We start from the raw sequence: 12064 nt of genomic DNA, 5'->3' as shown, positions 1-12064 counted from the left end.
AGCTGTGCCACTAGAGATCCTGGTTCGAATCCAGGCTCTGTCGTAGCCGGCCGTGACCGGGAGACCCATGGGGCGGCGCACAATTGGCCCAGCGTCGTCCAGGGTAGGGGAGGGAATGGCCGGCAGGGATGTAGCTCAGTTGGTAGAGCATGGCGTTTGCAACGCCAGGGTTGTGTGTTCGATCCCCACGGGGGGCCAGTATGAAGAAATGTAATGTATGCACTCACTAACTGTAAGTCGCTCTGGATAAGAGCGTCTGCTAAATGACTAAAAAATGTAAAAAAATATATATATATATACCATACCTAACGTACGCCCATAAATGCAGATTACACTTGCACAATTTGTTATTTTACTTGCCTATAGTTTAATTGAATTACAATGCATAGGAAGTGGTTTGCTGAATTCCTGCCCCCTTGAAAACTGAGAAATCATGTCAGAATATAGACTATTATACTAGTTGAGTGCTTATTAATTACATGTAGAGTGGATAAAAGACGTGCGTGAACAATACAAGTGCTTAACTTGAGAACACGATGTACAATGGGTCCGGAACACGAGATATGCAACTTGAACTTTGCACAATTCTCTTATTGATTTAAACGGTCATATCTCAAGGTAGGATTCGGCCTATAGTGACGAGGTTGTAGACAATGATTTTTACATGGTCATATTGGATCATAAACAAATACAAATGTATGAGATGAATTTCACCTAATAGTCGATATGCCGTGCAGTATACTAACCAACGACTTCAGTATAGGAAAAGATTTGTAACGTTAACTGTCAGAATTGTTAAATGTTTGTGTTATTGTCACACTGACTTCAATCAATGCCGAATATACACTTTGTGTGAATGACTGTGAACCTATTTTGTTGATGTAAAAAAACACAGAAACTGATGTCAACAGTTTTATTTTTTATTTACAAATAAATCAGTTTTGAAAACATAGTGTAGCATTTGTGTGTTTGTTTGCAATAAACGTTGATGACAAGATAAATGACGTGGCCTAAGGAGACTCCTCCCCAGGGTCATACACCGGTTCATTCAGTGAGATGCAATGCTTTTGTCTTTGGATTTGGGATAAAAAGCCTACTTGATTTCTATCAGAGTGCATCTTGTCAACTGTAACTACAGTCCATAGACACTTAAGAGCACTTTTGAGGATTTTGAAATGCAAAAGGATGTGTTTTTGTTTTGCATACTAATTTAATTTTCTGATACACAATGTCATGGTTCTTACCTTATCTCTTCATAGATCTAAACAGGTCCATGGAGTCCTTTACTGAAAAGTGGGCATGTTAAAACTACTTTGACTTTTTTTTAAATCACAAATTAAATACTCCTTTGTTATTATCAAAACATTTGAAATATCCTGTTCCCTTGGATGTCCGATAACAAAATAAAACAATCCAACATTTACGACAATGTTATATATAGATAGTGCTTCAAAAACTGGTTACATGTACAGATTACAATGCAATTTTTAAAAAGTGAATAAAAAATTACAACATTGAATAATAGACAAACATACATGTCATGTACAATACTGCAACAATTAGCTTGTTGGAATCATAGAGAGCATAGAATTAGTGTCCTATTTAATCCATGGGTGTGGTTTAATTCTAGGACAAACTTAAAAGGCTATAGACTTTCTACAATACAGGTATTATGCTTGAGGGTAAGACCACAACTGACAGGTAAAAAACTAAACATAACCATTGTGATAAAGTCTGTCCTCTAACCCCTCAATGAACATGGCTTTATGAAGAGATTTCTGAAGTGGACAGTTAAAGGAAAAGTGGAATGTAACACAGAGGGAGGAATGAGTCCAAACTCAACTGAAAACCACAGTGTTGAGGTGTTTACAGAACAGTGATTTAGACCTATGTGCAAGGGGTTGGGGTGGGCTGTTTGGTCAGCTGCGATCAGTGTATAAAGGGGGGGGTCCATCTCTTAGCCTGGTTGTGGCTGTTCTTGATCAACCCCATATTATGGACATGTGGTCCTATTTGGCCAGCTGGACTGAGTGTAATGGAGAAGGGGAACGTAGCTGTTACAAACAAAGCACCATTGTGTGTGTGTGTGTACGTACGGTTTGTTAGGCCTACCTCCTGGATTGGCTGATGTGTTTGTGTGTGTGTTTCATTTAGGCTTATCTCTTGATCTGGCTGAAGTGTGTGTGTGTGTTTGGTTGGTCACTCCTATCTCTTGAACTGTCCGATGTAGCTGTTCTCGATGCAGAGCACGGCGTAGGAGCTGTGGCAGCTGCTGGTGCTCTGTTGGAGGAGCTGGCCCCCCTGTAGAGAGGAGGCCATGCCCGTCAGCGCCCGCTCCCCTATACGCCACGTCTCACAGTAGTTATCCACCTGGCGGTGCCCCCTGCTCGTCGAACCGTGCCACATCATCTTGTCTGGCCTAGGGGAGGAGAGGATTAATGGAGGGAAGGAGATGAAGGGATTAATCATCATATTTTTGCTTCCATTCACTTTCTCAGCTGTTAACTTTAAAACTACATAACTTATCAATGCCTTCTTATGGACGTTGATATTTTGTGTATTGTGAGTGATATGTAGAAGTGTAGTGGCAGGTAGCTTAGTGGTTAAGAGCGTTGTGCCAGTAACCGAAAGGTCGCTGGTTCTAATCCCTGAGCCGACTAGGTGAAAATATGTCAGTGCCTTGAGCAAGGCACTTAACCCTAATTGCTCATGTAAGTCGCTCTGGATAAGAGCGTCTGCTAAATGACTAAAATGTAAATGTAAAATGTAGTGGATCACCATGTGCCGTCTGTGAGGATGTCTTTGCCATCGAAGGAGTAGATGGGTACGTTGTCCTTCACTCTGCCCTCTGAGTCACTGAAGATGGCCTCCCAATTGTCAAACAGGACCTCGTCCTATAGAGGGGACAGACAGATGTTTAGGGACGGTTGCTGCCAATTACTTAAATGATATGGAATGATACTGCGATTCTGATTGAAGCTGAAAATGCATCTCAGTCTTAGCCCACAGTACTGTACCTTCAGGTTGACGATGGGCATGCTATCCCTGTCTGACTTGCGACGATGCTGTAAAGGTCCTGGAGCTTGGAGGAGAGGAAAGCCCGGAAGGTTCCTTCAGCCCTATGGCCCGAGCCTGGTTAAAGCACAGGAAGTCTGCCCCTCTGATACCCCGCATGTTACCCCCTTGGGGGGCGTTCAGGGCCATCAGGTGAATCTGCAGAAAGAAAGCAGAAGAAAAGTGTGCTTTTAAAAACATGCTTCCATCACATCCATGATCACAAGTATTTCAGTAAAGACATGTTTTCAGGTGAACATTTTTTATGACATATTTCAATACTGGCTACTCACGCTTGGGCCTGACGTGTGTTGGTGGGTGGGGGTCTCAGGGGGTCTGGGTCTGCGTTGTGGGGTTACAGGGTAACGGGTGTCTGAGTAAACCGGGTACTGTGGGACGGGGGCTGGCTGGGGCTGGGGCTGGACCGGCTGAACAGGGTCAGGGTTGTGCAGGCGGTCTGTATAACTGGGGTACCGTGGATCAGTGTGTGAGGGGTATCTGGGGTCTGAGTTTGAGGGGTAGCGTGGATCCGGCTGGGCTGGGTAGCGTGGATCCGGTTGGGCTGGGTAGCGTGGATCCGGCTGGGCTGGGTAGCGTGGATCCGGCTGGGCTGGGTAGCGTGGATCCGGTTGGGCTGGGTAGCGTGGATCTGGCTGGGCTGGGTAGCGTGGATCCGGGTGAGTCGGGTAACGTGGGTCGGGGTAAACAGGGTGTTGTTCCTCAGGCTGTGGCTGGTGGAGGTCTAGCTGTCTGGGGGGTTGCTCTGTGGAGGTGCCACTGTCGGAGAAGTGGCCTGTGGCTGTGTTGAAGGGCTGGTAGTAGACCACTGGAGGAGGGTCGACAGCTGCCACCTCATTACCCTGCAGATAGATACAGACAGAGAAATAATGTGAATGTGATTCACTCACTAATGTGATTAATAACTTCATTAAGCAATTCACTCACTGTCACAATAGTGTATTGTCAGCATTTCTCAAGTGCACATTTCCAAGGACTTACCTGGTCAGGGGGTAAAGCTATGTATGGTCCAAGCTGAAAGGTAAAGGTAGAACATCTAAGTTAATCATGTAAACATTAACAAAGGATGAAGGTATTGTGTTTTCTAAATATAGTGGCTTGCATTCATTACACTGGTAAACACTGCACCTGGATTTGCCGGAAGCCATCTCGTACTCTGATGTAAAAGTCTGTTTGGTCGACCAGATACACCAGCGTCCCCTCTGCCTGTCGTCTGGCCGTGGCTGTCATCGTGTCATATGACCTCAGCACCATCACCTGTTCAAACATAGATGACAAGGAGCTAAATGATGTCATATCCTGGAAGTGGCGCATATATCATCATAGTGAGGCCCCATTCAGAAACAAGCCCTAACCAAGACCCTACACTAGGAAGGGAGCAGTTAACAGACTCACCCCAGAGGAGTGTCCATCAGTCCCAGGTGGGCCAGGAGGACCCGGAGGTCCAGGGATGCTGATGGCTGAGATGTAAAAAGATCCCGTTCATTGAAGCTGTTAACCGTAGCACTACTGTACTTCATGTCACCAGAAAGTTTACTTTAACGTGTGTTTCTGCCCATGTACTGTATGTATGAGTGTGTGTGTGAGAGAGTACGTCTCACTCTGTGATGGCCTGTAGGCTCCAGGTGAGGAGGATGATCCTGGAGGTCCGGGGGGCCCCGGTGGGCCTGGGTTCCCTTGCCTGCCTTCGTACCCTCTTCCTGGGTGACCTGGAGGGCCCTGGGGCCCTGAAGGACCGATGATGGACTCTCCCTTTGGCCCCTGGAGATAGATAGATCAGATAGATTTGTTTTTTCCTTAAAAGGAATTTGTCTTGCCCATTACGACTTGCCATTGAATTCCAATGCAGTGAAATAAAATGGCTGTTGTTGTTGTTCAGTGGTTATTCTTACTGGAAGTCCTGGAGGTCCAGGTTGACCACCCTGTCCACCGTAACCTCCGCCATAATATCCTCCAGCTGGGTCGCCCTTCTCCCCCTTCATCCCAGAGTCTCCTCTCTCTCCCTTCATCTCGTTCTGCGGACACACACCGTGTAATTTGACCTCACGTCAAACACATACAGAAGCATGGCAGGTTGTGAGTGTGGAGCGCCTTAGTAGTTATATCACTTACCTTGAAGGTGTAAATGTCAAAGTTTGACGTGAGACCTACAATGGACACAATAGAACATGAGTTCAATCAGCTCAATCTCATGTGTTAGTACAACTAAGGCCAAAGGTAGTAAATAACTAGTTGTCCAGCTGCTATAGCTGTTTTGAATGTACCTGGTACCCCAGGTATTCCTGGTACTCCACGATCACCTTTCTCTCCTTTGGAGTCTGATGGGGGGAGGAAAAAGGGCAACATGTAAGCGAACACATGACATAGTTTTACATGTAACGTTTTATGTCATGGTGTGAGACTGGCCAATGAGAATGAGTTGACTTACCAGGATAGAACCGTGAGACATCATCATACCTCTGAGTCTGAAACAGAACCAAGGAGGAGAAAAGATACACTACTGTACGTTGGAAAGAGACCATATCAATTTGTAAACACACATTAGTGGCTTTGTGGGTTTTAACAACTAAACCAGCAGGTAGTAACCAAGCTGATTTACACATTACAACACCAAAGCCTGGGAAAGATACACTACTGGATCAGACATCTACTCACGTTGAACCTGTCCAGAGGTACTGCTGGCCCAGGGGGTCCGGGTGGGCCGGGTGGTCCTGGAGGACCCTAAAAACACGGATCAATCTGGGTTAAACTGAGACCTAGCATTACAACCACACCAAAATGATGATCTACCAATACAACTGATTTTATGAACAATTACTTTTTGGACATGCTGACCTCTGGGTTGTACCCCAACAGTCTTTCACTTATGATTCACTTCAATCACCAACCAGTGGTGCCATGCTTACTGTGTATCCATATCCTCCAGCTGAATCCCCCTTCTCTCCTTTGACACCATTCAACCCAGGACGGCCCTGTAACCAACACACTTGCTTAGTTCCAACAGCAACAGTACATCATCAGTTTGTTAAGACTGTATGGAAAATAGGACACTTGGATTCTTTCTAAAGGAGACTTCTTTGCCATTTAGCATATACTTTTATTCAAAGCGACTTACAGTCGTGTGCATAGATTTTTACATATGGGGGTCCTGGGAATCGAACCCACTATCTTGGCATTACAAGCGCCGTACGCTACCAACTGTGCTACAGAGGTCCACCACTTGACTGATAGCTGAACAGAGGTACTTACCGGTCTACCTGGCATGCCGATATCTCCCTTTAAACCAGCTGGACCATAGGGACCCTATAGAGACAGAGAACAATATAAATCTACCAGCTGGACCCTATAGAGACAGAGAACAATATACATCTACCAGCTGGACCCTATAGAGACAGAGAACAATATAAATCTACCAGCTGGACCCTATAAAGACAGAAAACAATATAAATCTACCAGCTGGACTCTATAGAGACAGAAAACAATATAAATCTACCAGCTGGACCCTATAGAGACAGAAAACAATATACATCTACCAGCTGGACCCTATAGAGACAGATAACAATATAAATCTACCAGCTGGACCCTATAGAGACAGAGAACAATATAAATCTACCAGCTGGACCCTATAGAGACAGAGAACAATGTACATCTACCAGCTGGACCCTATAGAGACAGAGAACAATATACATCTACTTATAATAATAATAATATGCCATTTAGCAGACGCTTTTATCCAAAGCGACTTACAGTCATGCGTGCATACATTTTTTTTGTGTATGGGTGGTCCCGGGGATCGAACCCACTACCTTGGCGTTACAAGCGCCGTGCTCTACCAGCTGAGCTACAGAGGACCACACTACTTGCTGGAACATAGGGACCCTATACAGACAAATAAACAATATAAATATAACAGCTGGACCCTATAGAGACAGAGAACAATATAAATCTACCAGCTGGACCCTATAGAGACAGAAAACAATATAAATCCACCAGCTGGACCCTATAGAGACAGAAAACAATATAAATCTACCAGCTGGACCATAGGGACCCTATAGAGACAGAGAACAATATAAATCTACCAGCTGGACCCTATAAAGACAGAAAACAATATAAATCTACCAGCTGGACCCTATAGAGACAGAAAACAATATAAATCTACCAGCTGGACCCTATAGAGACAGAAAACAATATAAATCTACCAGCTGGACCCTATAGAGACAGAAAACAATATAAATCTACCAGCTGGACCCTATAGAGACAGAAAACAATATAAATCTACCAGCTGGACCCTATAGAGACAGAGAACAATATAAATCCACCAGCTGGACCCTATAGAGACAGAAAACAATATAAATCCACCAACTGGACCCTATAGAGACAGAGAACAATATAAATCTACCAGCTGGACCCTATAGAGACAGATAACAATATAAATCCACCAGCTGGACCCTATAGAGACAGAAAACAATATAAATCCACCAGCTGGACCCTATAGAGACAGAAAACAATATAAATCTATCAGCTGGACCATGGGGACCCTATAGAGACAGAGAACAATATACATCTACCAGCTGGACCCTATAGAGACATAAAACAATATAAATCTACCAGCTGGACCCTATAGAGACAGAGAACAATATAAATCTACCAGCTGGACCCTATAGCGACAGAGAACAATATAAATCTACCAGCTGGACCCTAAAGAGACAGAGAACAATATACATCTACCAGCTGGACCCTATAGAGACAGAGAACAATATAAATCTACCAACTGGACTCTATAGAGTCAGAACAATATACATCTACCAGCTGGACTCTATAGAGACAGAGAACAATATAAATCTACCAGCTGGACCCTATAGAGACAGAGAACAATATAAATCTACCAGCTGGACCCTATAGAGACAGATAACAATATAAATCTACCAGCTGGACCCTATAGAGACAGAGAACAATGTACATCTACCAGCTGGACCCTATAGAGACAGAGAACAATATACATCTACTTGCTGGAACATAGGGACCCTATACAGACAAATAAACAATATAAATATAACAGCTGGACCCTATAGAGACAGAGAACAATATAAATCTACCAGCTGGACCCTATAGAGACAGAAAACAATATAAATCTACCAGCTGGACCATAGGGACCCTATAGAGACAGAGAACAATATAAATCTACCAGCTGGACCCTATAGAGACAGAGAACATTATAAATCTACCAGCTGGACCCTATAGAGACAGAAAACAATATAAATCTACCAGCTGGACCCTAAGAGACAGAAAACAATATAAATCTACCAGCTGGACCCTATAAAGACAGAAAACAATATAAATCTACCAGCTGGACCCAAAGAGACAGAAAACAATATAAATCTACCAGCTGGACCCTATAGAGACAGAAAACAATATAAATCTACCAGCTGGACCCTATAGAGACAGAGAACAATATAAATCCACCAGCTGGACCCTATAGAGACAGAAAACAACATAAATCCACCAGCTGGACCCTATAGAGACAGATAACAATATAAATCCACCAGCTGGACCCTACAGAGACAGAAAACAATATAAATCCACCAGCTGGACCCTAAGAGACAGAAAACAATATAAATCTACCAGCTGGACCATAGGGACCATATAGAGACAGAGAACAATATACATCTACCAGCTGGACCCTATAGAGACAGAAAACAATATAAATCTACCAGCTGGACCCTATAGAGACAGAGAACAATATAAATCTACCAGCTGGACCCTATAGAGACAGAGAACAATATAAATCTACCAGCTGGACCCTAAAGAGACAGAGAACAATATAAATCTACCAGCTGGACCCTATAGAGACAGAGAACAATATAAATCTACCAGCTGGACCCTATAGAGTCAGAACAATATAAATCTACCAGCTGGACCCTAGAGAGACAGAGAACAATATAAATATACCAGCTGGAATATAGGGACCCTATAGAGACAGAGAACAATATAAATCTACCAGCTGGACCCTATAGAGACAGAGAACAATATAAATCTACCAGCTGGACCCTATAGAGACAGAGAACAATATAAATCTACCAGCTGGACCCTATAGAGACAGAGAACAATATAAATCTACCAGCTGGACCCTATAGAGACAGAGAACAATATAAATCTACCAGCTGGACCCTATAGAGACAGAGAACAATATAAAGTACATCCACGGTTATCTTTGGCTAATCAGAAACAAAGCATATCAATGTTAAAGGGGACAGTACTTACAGGAGGTCCCACAGGTCCCGGGAGTCCTTTATCTCCCTGCACACACAGAGGTCAAAGGGTATAATAATTGAATGTGGCATGGCACATATGAAAGAGGTGGACAAACACATACACTACCGGTCAAAAGTTTTAGAACACCTACTCATTCAAGGGTTTTTCATTATTTTTACCAAGAGTGTGCAAAGCTGTCATCAAAGCAAAGGGTGGCTATTAAAGAAACTCAAATATAAAATATATTTGGATTTGTTTAACACTTTTTTGATTACTACATGATTCCATATGTGTTATTTCATAGTTTTGATGTCTTCACTATTATTCTACAATGTAGAAAATAGTAAAAATACAGAAAAACCCTTGAATGAGTAGGTGTTCTAAAACTTTTAACTGGTACTGTATGTTCTACATAATACCATACAGTATTGCAACCAACTATAAATCTACTGTGCAGTTGTTCTCACCGCAGAGACCCCGGCCCTTCTAGGTACAAGGTCTTCCATCAGGCCCAATGGTAATACCAGGTTCTCCTTTCTCCCCCTGGACAGGACACAGGGTGGAGACATGTCAGTACTTTATGCAATTTTCACTGTACAGAAAACAATATCTGAATGAATGAAGTTGTTACCAGACCTTAGCTGCGTAGCCTGGCTGTCCAGGCTCTCCTGTATTCCGGCCCCATAGGCCCTATAGAAGAAGTTGTGATCAGTAGAAATACAATTATTTATACTTTTACTTTTGATATTTAAGTATATTTTAGCAATTCCATTTACTTTTGATACTTAAGTATATTTAAAACCAAATACTTTTAGACTTTTACTCAAGTAGTATTTTACTGGGTGACTTTCACTTTTACTTGAGTCATTTTCTGTTAATGTATCTTTACTTTTACTCAAGTATGACAATTTAGTACTTTTTCCACCACTGGAAACAGTAAAGGTTAATTGTCTCCACTCCACTGTGTGTGTTCATTGGCAGTGTGGTATTGATACGCACTGGGAATCCTGCCCGGCCGGGCAGAGATGGTCCACCTGGAGAAAGGAAATAAGGGTTAGGGTGACTTTATAAGGCATTAGAAAAACATTTTAAAACAGCATGTAGAGTAACATAGTAACTGTGCCTGCAGAGTCAGATTCTCACCTGTCCTTGACCCCCCAAGAACCCCATCAAACTACAATGAGACAGAGACAGATAGGTCAGTGGTGCCACTGAAACATCACTACAATCCAGAGCAGCCTAGACCGTACAGTAGACAGCCACACTCACACTGCCTGAGGTCTGGTAGATGATCTGTCCCGGTGGGCCAGGGGCTCCTGGAGGTCCAGGGCGTCCCCCTTCACGCCCTGGCTCACCCTACAACACAACACACACCACAACATAAGAGCCGAGTGACACTCAATAGATGCCTTATATCTGGGGAAGTTCACGCACAAAACAAAATCTACCACCAAAATATGTAACTCACCCTTTCCCCTCTGTCTCCTCGCTCCCCTTTGTCTCCCTGTGTATAGCACACAAATACACAAGAAATACAACAGAATAGGTTAGTGCACTTTGCGTGGGTTACTCTAAAGCCAAAGTAACGTTCTAATACAGTCTGGGGAGGTGGCTGAGGGATAATGATCTTCTACCAATTTTCTGGGAACTGGTCCCATCCCTGGTGTTCCATCCCGTCTTCGCTCCCGCGCTCCCCTTCTCTCCCGAGAGCCCAGGCAACCAGATCTTCCCTGTATGATGACAGGGATACAGTAAGATTGGTATATAACAAAGATATGGCCTCCAATCAAACTTAGCAATATATTCAAACGGATTTCCTGGTTCTTACGGGAAGGCCAGCGATTCCGGGCGGACCCTGAAAAACAATGGATATGTGACGATGTATAAGTTGATGTGATGGTAAAGGCAAAACAAATGATGAGTGAATGGCAATGTATAGATCACCTGTGGTCCTGGAATACCTATCACTCCAGGAACACCATTGGACACCGTCACCCAGAACCCTGCCCGCCACCCTACACGGAGAGGACACAGATACAGTTCAAAAAAGACAATACCACTAAAATATATGTAGTCAAATGTATGTAGTCAATTTGGTAACAATTTCAAGGGAGCTTTGGGGTGGGAAGTGAAGCTGTAGTTTATGTAGTTTACATGGGTTGCATGAGTTGTGTACAGTACTCACATAACGCACGGGGTAGGAAGGTCCGGGGGGTCCTGGTGGTCCTGGTGGCCCAATCGGTCCCATGGGCCCAGGAAGCCCGGCCAAGCCCCCCTGCCCTGCCTGACCAGGCACTCCAGGGTCACCCTGAGAACCCTGGTGGTTAGGAGGGAAGAGGTGAGAGACAGAGAGAGACAGAGAGATTGTAAAGGTGTGTGTGTGTGTTTGTGTGTGTGAGTGTTTTGGTGTGTGTGTGTGTGCGTACGTGTGTGTGAAAATCAGCAGCCATTTACATGTAGACATAATTGACACAGCATGCTAACATACGAAGAAAGAAGCAGCCATAAAAAGGGGAAACACATTAAAGCTGAATCATTACTATAACAAGCAATGCAAATCAATATTGAAATGAATAAAAAACAATTATAAAAACCAATGATTGCACATAGTTTAGTTCCAATATAAAACATCCAGAGTGATAGTAAAATCTCTTAAGCAACGACAAGTTATTGCCATTTTTCCTATAATGAGCACACTGAGGATTTGAGTTTTTCTGTGAGCTGATTCCCCCCACATGCG

At 43.5% G+C, this 12064-nt stretch overlaps 1 pseudogene; it reads right to left on the bottom strand.

The window, feature by feature from the left end:
• Positions 1–1752: 1752 nt before the first annotated feature.
• Positions 1753–12064, bottom strand: part of LOC123488817 — a 26299-nt pseudogene continuing 15987 nt past the window's right edge.

This window comes from Coregonus clupeaformis, unplaced genomic scaffold (assembly GCF_020615455.1).
Source record: "Coregonus clupeaformis isolate EN_2021a unplaced genomic scaffold, ASM2061545v1 scaf2512, whole genome shotgun sequence".
Lineage (NCBI taxonomy): Eukaryota > Metazoa > Chordata > Actinopteri > Salmoniformes > Salmonidae > Coregonus > Coregonus clupeaformis.
The sequence above is the reverse complement of the archived record's forward strand: the minus strand, read 5'-3'. Positions and strand labels throughout refer to the sequence as shown.